Raw genomic sequence first — 12,075 nt, 5'->3', positions numbered from 1 at the left:
AATTTTACAGCACTTCACAAGAATAACAGTAATCCAGTGCATAAATAAAACATAGGTGTCCAAAATAGTATACAGAGCTTCATGAAGTGCTATTCAATAGAAAATACAACAAAGATGAAAGAAATATTACAACTGAAACAAACGAGTACAAAGGTACTTCTCGAACTACGATAGCGGCAGAGAATTGGTTCGCTTCGGAAGAACGTCTACCACCCCTTGCACCTAAGGGAACGGAATTTAAAAACGTGAGATGCTAATCATCTCAGTGAGTGACCCTAGCTACTGAACACTTTTAATAATAATAATATGACAAATAAGGGAATTTAATTAATACCGACAATTAAATAAGTAAATAAATAATAGTAGTTGAAAATAATAATTTCTCTCAAAACTCTCACTAATCACTCCATTGGAAATGTTCCATTTTCAAAACATTTTCACAAAATCCGATATTCGTATTTCCCGAAAACCAAGAGATTAAACCATTTAATAACAATAAATAAATAAATAAATACCCCAAATGTAATTAAAATGTAAATACATATAATAAATAATTTTTGAACACTTTGGGATTTGAAATTTTGTTTGAAAAATTTACACTTGACGCACCACACCATATACCAGTGATGCCCTCTGATACCCAGCATCCCGAGCACTGACTGGCGGGGGGATTAAAGAGAGAAACTTGCAAACGGCACTTCGGCGTCCCGACAGTACCGCTGCTGAAACCGTCATCCCGGCCAAGGAGGGGGACGGCTGTGGCCAATATCAAACTTGCCTGCCCACGGTGTAACACCCCGCCCCAAATCACACCGGAATCCATGCACGTTGACCGAGGTTGCCCGAACGGGTCAAAAGTTGACTTTTTGTTCCAGTTGGAATTTCTAGTTGACCAGGGTATCGTGGCGAAGTGCATGATGCCCCGAGTTCGTAGACTAGTAGCACATCGAAAACGGAGCTACGGTTTGAAAGTTATGGGCAAAACAAGTTGAGGTGCAAACAGTCCAAAAGGTGCTGGGAGTTGACTTTTTCTTGTAGTGTAATTTTGATTTGACTCTTGTATGGTTGTAAAGTACTCATCGATACGAGTTCATAGACTAGCGGCACGCTTAAATCGGACATTTGGTTAAAAAGTTATGGACGTTTGAAGTTCGCCGGATACCGTAGTATTTTATTATATCTGGCTTAAGTGCACAGTGACGCCACGTGTCAGCACCTGATTGGTCCACGTGGAATGAGCAGTATCACACGGTGGCTTTTATTTGACAAAAATCTCGGCGAAGAGAGAGAGGAGAGAGAGAGAAACCGATCGGCCGCCGGAATCTTCAAATTTTTCGGCCGATTCACGTTACACGCGCCGGCCAGATGGAAGCCTCTCCCCATTTCTGGCAAAACCCCAAAATTTCACTGCCGTTGGTCGCCGAACGCGCCCGGATCGAGGCGGCAAAGATCGGCGAGGATTTTTCCCTCCACCGCCGGCCACCGCCGTTTGACCCCTTTCCGGCCATTTTCAGGCCACACACGCAAGCCACCCCTCACCACCTCCTCATGTCCGGCCTACCCACCAAATTTCACGGCCACCGGACCTCCGATGCGCCGGGATCGGAACTTTTTTCGGCGAGGGGCCAAAAATCTTCAAACCCCGATTTCTCCGCCGTCCGGCCTCCGTTTGCCTCACCGCCGGTCCCGTTGGATTCCTCTCCCCTCGATGTACAAATCTGTAAAAAATCTCAGCCAACGGCCACCGCATGCGCCGCCGCCGGCGACGGTTGCCAGTGACCTCGACGGCTCGCCTGAAGTTACTGTTCCGGCGAGTACCCAGTCGCACCGCCGATCCTTGTCCACTGTGTTCGACCTCCTGAACCCGAATCCGGCATCCTTTTCTGCCAATTTGCGACGGTTTGGGAGAATTGAGGAGTCAAAACTCGAAAGCTTTCCGGCGAGATTCCGGCCACCTCGGGTCCGATCACCGGAAAGTAAGACCGAATCCGTGATCCTCATCACTCGAGCTTCGATTCGGTATATAACTCGTAACTTTTAGTTATCGTTGTGTTCGCTCCCCGGGTACCCATTTGGGAATTACCCGATTAAAATATTAATCTATTTGGTTGGTATACTGTGGATGTTTTAGGTGCGCGTACGAGTAGTGGAGTTGATCCTGCGGAGGATCTTAGCTGAGTTACGCGCTTAAGGTGAGTGATTCACCTTCAAAAATATTTTGGACAATTAATTATGTTTAATTGGTATTTAAATTATGCTCATGTGGTGCGATTTAGTTATGGTTTTATTGTGATTTAATTTATTTATTATGCATGAGCAAAGTATATTTCGGTAATAATCATACGAGGTTTTAAGTATTATTTTCAGGCATAATTGGGTCAAATATTTTATGAAATTATTTGTTTAAATTGTATAAATTATGCCCGCAGTATTTTAATTGTTGAACCTCGTATTACAAGAAAATTATGGTTTTACTTGTTATCGATGTTTTCGTACCAATTTGTTAAAAAAAAATATGTGGGATGGTAAGTGTGAAATTATGGTATATTTCCCATGGTAATTTTGGAAAACGGTACAGTTGGTTTAATAATTATTTTAGACGCATTCATACAGTATTGGTGTTCTGGTATATGTATATGTGGTTCAGCGCGCAAGTATTATTATTTCACCCTTGAGTTACCATTGGACCGTGGGCAGGCAAGTTTGTTATTGGCCACAGCCGCCCCCCTCCTTGGCCGGGATGATGGTTTCAGCAGCGGTACTGTCGGGACGCCGAAGTGCCGTTTGCAAGTTTCTCTCTTTAATCTCCCCGCCAGTCGGTGCTCAGGACGCTGGGTATCGGAGGGCATCACCAGTATATGGTGTGATGCGTCAAGTGTAATTTTCAAATAAAGTTTCAAACCCCAAAGGTGTTCAAAAAAAAAATTTTATTATAATTTATTACATTTTAATTATATATTGGGGTATTATTTATTTATTGTTTATCAAATGGTTTGATCCCTTGGTTTCCGGGAAGTACGAATATCGGGTTTTGTGAAATCGTTTTAAAAAGGGAACATTTCCAACGGAGTGATTGGTGAGAGTTTTGAGGGAAAATTATTATTTCCAACTGTTATTATTTAATTATTAATTGTTGGTATTAATTCAATTCCCTTATTTGTTATTATTATTATTATTATCATTAAAAGTGTTCAGTAGTTAGGGTCACTCATTGAGATGATTAGCATCTCACATTTTTAAGTTCCGTTCCCTTAGGTGCAAGGGGTGGTAGACGTTCTTCCGGAGCGAACCAATTCTCCGCTGCTATCGTGTTTCGAGAAGTACCTTTGTACTCATTCATTTCAGTTGTATTATTTCTTTCATCTTTGTTGTATTTCTGTTGATTAGCACTTCATAAAGCTCTGTATACTATTTGGACACTTATGTTTTATTTATGCACTGGGCTACTATTATTGTTGTGAAGTGCTGTAAAGTGTGGAAACAACTTGTAGTTTTACGGGAGGAATAAGGGGGTGAATATAGAAGTGTGTTTTCAGTGCAGGTAATTTTTGGTAAGTCCAACCCTTAGGGGAGGTGCTGCCGGATTTTCCGTTGGAAGGTTCGGTGGTATTTTCCTGGGATCAGGGCTTGTCTAGGGTTCCGGGAAGGAATTTTGGACGGGTCCTGACACACGGTCCGATGGCAACTCATGGGAGACATAATACTTGCGCGCTAACCATATACATACACCAGAACACCAATACTGTATGAATGTGTTTAAAATAATTATTAAATTAATTATAACCGTACCGTTCTTTCCAAAATTTCCGTGGAAAATATACCAATTTTCATATTTACCATCCCACATATTTTCATTTAACAACCGGTACGAAAACATCGATAACAGTAAAACAATAATATTTCTTGTAATATGAGGTTCAACAAATAAAATACCATGGGCATAATTATAAAAATTAAACCACCACTTTAAACAAATATTTTTATAAAATATTTAAAACAATTATGCCCAAAAATAATATTAAAACCATATGAGCATAATTTCAAATATCAATTAAACACCAATTAAATATAATTAATTGCTCCAAAATATTTTTAAAGGTGGGTCACTCACCTTAAGCGCGTATATCAGCTAAGATCCTCCACAGGATGAACTCCACTACTCGCACGCGCACCTAAAACATCCACAGTACACCAATCAAATATATTAATATTTTAATCGGGTAACTCTCAAATGGGTACCCGAGGAGCGAACACAAACGACAACTAAAAATTACGACTAATATACCGAATTGAAGCTTGAGTGATGAGGATCACGGATTCGGTCTTACTTCCCGGAGATCGGACCCGAGGTGGCCGGAATCTCGCCGGAAAGCTTTCGGGATTCGACTCCTCAATTCTCCCAAACCGTCGTGAATTGGAGGAAAAGGATGTTGGATTTGGATTCAGGAGGTCGAAATTAGTGGACAGGGACCGGCGGTGCAACTGGGTACTCGCCAGAACAGTGACTTCCGGCGAGCCGCCGCGGTCACCGGCAACCGTCGTCGGCGGCGGCGCTTGCAGTGGCCGTTGGCTGAGATTTTTGGGGGTTTTGTAGATCGAGGGGAGAGGATTCCAACAGGACCAGCGGTGAGGCAAACGGAGGCCGGACGGCGAAGAGATCGGGGTTTGAAGATTTTCGACGCCTCGCCGGAAAATGCTCCGATCCCGGCGCGTCGGAGGTCAGGTGGCCGTGAAATTTGGTGGGTAGGCCGGAATTGCCACGGGTGAGGGACCGGTCAGGGGCGTGTGGCTTGAAAGTGGCCGAAAATGGGTCAACGGCGGTGGCCGGCGGTGGAGGGGAAAAATCGCCGCCGAGCTTCACCGGCTCGGTCTGGGCGCGTCCGGCGACCGGCAGTCGTCAAATTTCAGGGTTCGGCCGGAAATGGGAAGGCGATCCCGTCTGGCCGGCGCGTGTAGCAAGGATCGGTCGGAAAATTGGACGATTTCCGGCGGCCGGTCGTTTCTCTCTCTCTCTCTCTCTCTTTCTTTCTCTCTCCTCCCCGACGTTTTTGCCAAATAAAAGCCACCGTGAATGATACTGTTCACCCACGTGAACCAATCAGGTGACGACACATGGCATTACTGTGCACTTAAGCCAGATATAATAAAATATTACGGTATCCGGCGAACTTCAAACATCCATAACTTTTTAACTAGATGTCCAATTTAAGCGTGCCGCTAGTCTATGAACTCGTATCAATGAGTACTTTACAACCATACAAAAGTCAAAAAAAAATTACACAACAATAAAAAGTCAACTCCCGGGACCTTTTGGACAGTTTGCACCTCGACTTGTTTTGCCCATAACTTTCAAACCGTAGCTCCGTTTTCGACGTGCTACTAGTCTACGAACTCGAGGCATCATGCACTTCGCCATGATACCATGGTCAACTAGAAATTTCAAATGGAACAAAAAGTCAACTTTTGACCCACTCAGTCAACGGTCAACGGTCAACCTCGGTCAACGTGTACGAATTCCGATGTGGTTTGGGACGAGGTGTTACAGTGGAGGTGATGATGGTGATGAAGACGATGATGATAGTGGTCGTGTTTGTGTCTGATATGGTTTTTAGAGCATTTTGTTTTGGATAACTTGCCTAAATATTTGATGTTGACTGTTTCATTTTATTGTGTAAGTTGGTGCCAATTACTCTCTCTAGTCTAGCCCACATGGTGATGATTTGAAGAAGGGAATTCATCAGTGCTACGCATATATATCTGGGAAGTAGTGTGAAATTGAAATGGTTAGGGTGTTCTATAGGCATTTGGCATGTTCTTCTCCAAGTACCTGAATAAGATTTTAGATGTGCAACTCATCATTTATAGTTGAAGCACATAGGTGAAGAAATCATTCTTTTACTCTCTACAGACCCTTAGCAGATACCATAACTTGATTTTAAAAGCTTGATATGCATAATATTATTCTTGGTCCACGGATTTCTTTATTTCTAGTTCGAGGAAACCTTTTCTTGATTTTTGTGGGAGACAAAGCAAACACCTGTAGCTATTAATGAGATATTTTCTTGAGAATGAGAAGATTTTGATTGCTAAAATCACCATAAGAGTATCTTATAGAAAATTATTTTTGCTTGCTTAAGCATGTAAACTTTCTGGCTTAACAATGCAAGGAAGATCTAGTTGTTTATTGATTTTTTGAATAGCCTTTTGCTGTGTATCTGCAATTATAATATGCATGTCTTTTACAAACTTAAAAGGCTATGCAAACAAGATGTCGTTTAGAAACTAACCTCTTTATGTTTCTATGGCTTAAATTCAGATGTCGTTTAAAAATACATGTATAGAAAAAAGAGGTTACACAAGTTGCAAATATGGTTTTTGCTCTTGGAAAACTGTTTGTATATGGGATTGTTAATCTTGTAATTCTAATTGGTTTTTCTGAATTAGTAACTTGTTCTAATTCAATTCGTGAATTGTAGGTGTATTATATCATTGAAATTGCTTGTAATTGTTGTGGTCAATACCACTGGGATCTAGCCTATATATTTCCTTCTCTACTTTTCTAGGATTCATTGAGCATACGTTGAAAAACATATAACTTGTTGGATTTCCTTTTCACATATGCATTTTTTCAACTGGAACTATGTATGAATTGTGTATTATATTTATTTTTCTACCCCTATTGATCTTATATAGAGGTTGTTGTAATTTGTCTTCAGGTGCTGGAATTTCCCTTTCATCTTTAGTAGTTGTCGAAGGAAAGATTTTTTAGGATCCTTACTAACATTGATTTTCTATATTTTTCAGCATTGGAGGAGCAAGTGATGGACTGAGCAGAAAATTGAAGCACAAAAGTTGCCATCGTTAAAGTTACACGTGTTTGCTGAGAAAATTACACATACACTTACACATATAGAGAAAGAGAGAGAGAGAGATATATAAATAGATAGAGAAGCATTGGTGGCGGTTTGTTCCCCATTAATGTAAGTTGCTTCTCTAAACAAAAGAGAAAAATTGTTGTAAACTAATTTCGCTTTAATGTAACGAGCTAATCTAAGAACCTTTATTTGTGCTGTATTGAATGATTTTTCAGAATTGTTGATAATTTCCATGATGGATTATTTTAGAGATGATAAGTCATCTCTTTATAAATTGCTCAATTTTGAACCTTTGTCATTATGAGCTATGCTTATAATATTGTATTATTCGGTGTGACGGAAATATTTGTGTTGCATGGTTAGAATGTGAAATGTGAAATTAAAACTATTATGAAGTTGTGTTTTGTTTGAATTTCATGGGAGGTTTGAATGTGAAACCATAATATATGTGTTAGAACTATAGGTTATCCTTAGGAAGCAATGTCACATGCCTATAGTTGGTTTATTTCCTAATGTATAATGTACACTAATATATAGAAGATATTGTAGCTTTTAAATCCATATATGCGCTGGTTTGAAAAGATTCTTTAGCCATTTTCATTATATTTTTGCACAAATCCTGTTAGGTGTATGTCATTTAGGTTCTGGAAAATTTTCCGCTTGGTTGAAAACTTTTCCTCCAGGCAGAAAATTTTTCCTCCAAGCTTTCCTCGTGTTGGAAAAAACGTTTCCTCCATATGTTATGCTTTGTTGTATTTGATTTGCAGATAAATGGATTCAGATTACCAACGAAAGTTTTGGGACTCGGAGATATCGAGGGCAAAGGTTATTGTATCGAACTTCTGGAAAGCCGTGTCGGATATTAAGTTCAAGCTGACTCCAGCACAAATAAAGAAATTCGAGAATAACTATTTTGGCCACTTTTTGAAGGCCAACGAGATACAATTTAGTGGCCACATCGTCAACAGCATGCTGTATAGGCAGTGTGTTTGCGATGAGAAGGATTCTATGGTATTCAATTTTGGAGGGCGTGGTGCTAGATTTACGCGGAGAGACTTCACCATAATTATAAGTCTACAGTTTGGTTACAAACCCAATAGGCGAGTTAACATCTCTACTCGTATTAGTGACATGTATTTTGGTGGAAAACGAAAGGTTACTAACTCGGAGATAACCAAAGCTTTCATGACTGCACAGTGTCAAGACGATGATGAAGTCGATGATGATAGATTGAAGTTGGCTTTATAATATTTCCTAGAGACGGTTCTTCTAGGCAAAAAAAGCATGACCACCGCACCCTATAATCACTTGGAGATGGTAGACAACTTAGAGTACTTCAATAACTATCCATGGGATACTTTATCATATACCACCACTTTGAGCATAGAAAGTCCATTGCTTTAAACAAGTCAAAGAGTTATAGTGTTTGTGGGTTTCCTTTGGCTTTCGTGGTAAGTTTATTACACTATTATTTAAAGTTTGTTACACTTGTATTTATGGTGTGTATTTCTTTATTTATTCATTATTAATTAATTGTTTGACCGATTTGGGGTTTTGAGACAATTCCTTCGTTAGGTCAAGCATTTGGAAAGAAGTTGCCGGACATGGCATTCCCTCGAATTCTTAATTGGCATATTTCACAAGTGCCAAGATTTGAGAAGGCCACTGAACTCTTCGATCATCGTGATGTAAGTATATGAGTTCTTTCACTTATATGTACAAATATATATATATATATATAAATATACATTCCAACATAGTAATATTATTTATAGACTTTTGCAGTATTTGTAGTAATATTAGTATTACTTAATAATCCCTTGATGATAATCCTTTTTTTCTTTTGCAGTATCACGTTCATGGCTTAATGAATGTAATTGAATTTGAGCATGCATATATTGGCAAAATTACATGGGATGTACATCATGACACTACTCCATACAGTGTTGCACCTGCTATCTGAGACAAGCCACCACAGAGAAGTCATGGTTAAAAAGATGAAGGTGTTCCACTTTCAAGTAGTGGAAGAAGTAAGAAACGAAAACAGGCGTCTGTGGAAAGTAAGGGTAAAGGAGGGAGGCGGCGAATGGGAGATAAGCCGACAGACCAGCCTTCATCATCAACTGCAGGAGTTGCTGCTCATGTTCGTGTTAAACCATCGACTTCGTCCCAACCTCCAACGACTCCATCTCATGATGAGCTTTGAATAAATAGTATGAATGTTTATGTTTTTTATTATTACAAGTACTAATCATTATTGTTTCTTTTAGGTACCTTTAAGAGAGAGATTAACTATCCTTGAAGGTGAAGTGACTAATGTACGGCAAGATGTTAAGGATTTAAGAATTACCATGCTTTAGAGAGTTTGCAAGTTTGGAGACCAAGTTTGATAAGTTAATGAAGCACCAAGGAGTGGGAGTTGGTGCTGACGGGTTGGGGGATGGGATGGAAGAGGACATTGAAGGGGATGAAAATAAAGAAGAGTTTGGTCCCGATGCGACCCCCGTTGATAGATAGTCAAGTCCATCTATTGTAGACGATGTAGGACCAAGTGTTAAGATTATCGAGAAAGTGTCTCCATCAAAGTTTCCAGCCGGGAGACGTGCAAGAAAGATAGCAGCTGCTAAGCAAAGTATAGATATTGGGAGGCGGGATAGGAAGGCGGCAACAGCTATTACAACTCCTTATAGTGTTGGAGGCTTGCGAAAAAAACTACAGCGCACTTTACTCGGTGCATCTTCTACTTTGAAGTTTAACCCATACAAACCAGTACCCACGCGACTTGTAAAAAATTTTGACCAATTTATGAAGTCCGGTTGGGCAGCAAAGGTTGATATGGATGTAATTTAAAATTAACTCCTCTTACAATGCAGCATATGTAAGTCCTGCCTTACTTATTTTGTGTACGTACCAATCGATTCCCTAATGTTTATGATCCTAGTTTTGAGGTGATAGATGGAGGATTTTGGGTAAGTAATGAAGTATTAAAGGCCACGTGTCCTATATGTAGCTATTGTGATTTTGGGTAACTAATAATTTATTTTATTGTAGATATACATTGAGCCGTGTTATGGAAAGTTCCTCGCCAGTCCATCTAATTTCCAATTCTCATATGCAATGCAAGAATATGTATCGGGGATTCGAATGAAGGAGTCGAAGCCATGGAAATGCATAAATCATGTACAATATACATGTCCAAATTGTGTAATGTTAACTATTCATTTATTCATGTGCCTTCCTTTATTTATTGTGCTAACTGAAATCCTGTAATGTATTGACAGTTGTTGTTTCCATTAAACAAGCGTAACATACATTGGCTTGTAAGGCACGTAGACTTGAAAGAGCGTCAACTGTATATGACTCAGATAAGGCTGGCAACCGAAACAGGGGAGAAATTTATTTCCAGAAATTATGCATTATGTTACCTTATTTACTGCGGTCTTCATCCTTTTATGAGTAGCAGACGAATCTTGTAGACTCCGTTGATGAGTTTACATGTGAATTGGCACAAAATTCCCCTCAGCAAAGTAACGGGTAAAGCCCCTTAATATGTACATGTTTGTTGAATAAATATTAACTATTGAATATGGTTATAATAATACTAATATATGTTATAATAATTGTTTTTTTGTAGTGGTGATTGTGGCATGTTTACACTCAAGACCATCGAGTTTTTACATGCTAGATTACCAGTGACATTCACACAAGATGACATAGAGTTTTTTAGGAGGAAGTATGCATATGAGACTTACAACAAAGAACTAAGCATATGAGCTGGGTGGTGATGCATTTTTCTTTCCTTTTGTCATGTTTACAGATGCATTGTAACACCCCGTCCCAAAGTACAACGGAAATTTTTCAACTTTTACCGAGGTTGACCGTTGATCGAAGGGGTCAAAAGTTGACTTTTTGACTCGGATGGAATTCTAGGTTAACTGAGGTACCATTATGAAGTACACGTTGGCACGAGTTCGTAGACTAGTAGCACGTCAAAAACGGAGTTACGGTTTGAAAGTTATGGGCAAAACAAGTCGAGATTCAAACTGTCCAAAAGGTGCCGGGAGTTGACTCTTTATGGTTGTAGAATTTTACTTTGACTTTTGTATGGTTGTAAAGTGCTCGTCGATACGAGTTCATAGACTAGTGGCACGCGTAAATTGGACATCTGGTTAAAAAGTTATGGACGTGTGAAGTTTTTCCGACTACCGTAATATTTTAATATATCTGGCTTAAGTGAACAATGACACCACGTGTCGACATCTGAGAGGTCCACGTGGTGAACAGTGTCACCCACGGTGACTTTTATTTTGGCAAAACAGGGGGGGGAGGAAAGAGAAAGAGAGAGGAGAGAGAAGGAGGAGAGAGAAAGAGAGGAGGAGAAAACCACCGGCCACCATCAGTTGGCCATCGTCCGACCACCAGAGGGCCACAAGCGCCACCCCACTTGTAACACCCCGTCCCAAATCGCACCGGAATCCGTGCACGTTGACCGAGGTTGACCGTTGACCGAAGGGGGTCAAAAGTTGACTTTTTGACTCGGTGAGAATTTTGAGTTGACTAGGATACCGTGGCGAAGTGCACGATGCCACGAGTTCGTAGACTGGTAGCACGTCAAAAACGGAGCTACGGTTTGAAAGTTATGGGCGAAACAAGTTGCAGTCCAAACTGTCCAGGGGTGCCGGAGTTGACTTTTTATTTTTGGGGAAATGAGCTTTGACTCATACATGGTTGTGAAGTGCTCGTCGATACGAGTTCACAGACTAGCGGCACGCTCAAAACGGACATCCGGTTAAAAAGTTATGGACGTTTGAAGTTTACCGGATACCGTATTATTTTAATGTTGGTGAACAGTGAAACACCACGTGTCAGCTTCTGATTGGTCCATGTGGCATGAACAGTGTCATGCAGGGGTTTTATTTGTTAAAACACTCGGGGAAGAGAGAGAAAGAGAGAGAGGAGAGAGAGAGAGAGTCACCGGCCGCCGGTCATTTTCACGTTTTCCGGCCTAGTTACTGTACACACGCCGGCCATCCAGATTGCCCACCTCATTTTCGGCAAAACCTCCAAATTTCACGGCGAACGGCCGCCGGACGCGCCCAGATCGGACGTCCGAAGTTTGGCGGCGAGTACCCGAAATTCCGGCCAGCTCCAGTCCGCAGTGTTCGACCTCCTGAACCCAAATACGACTTCCGTTTCCGCC

This window comes from Ziziphus jujuba, chromosome 3 (assembly GCF_031755915.1).
Source record: "Ziziphus jujuba cultivar Dongzao chromosome 3, ASM3175591v1".
Classification (NCBI taxonomy): Eukaryota; Viridiplantae; Streptophyta; class Magnoliopsida; order Rosales; family Rhamnaceae; genus Ziziphus; species Ziziphus jujuba.
This window is presented reverse-complemented; position numbering follows the sequence as displayed.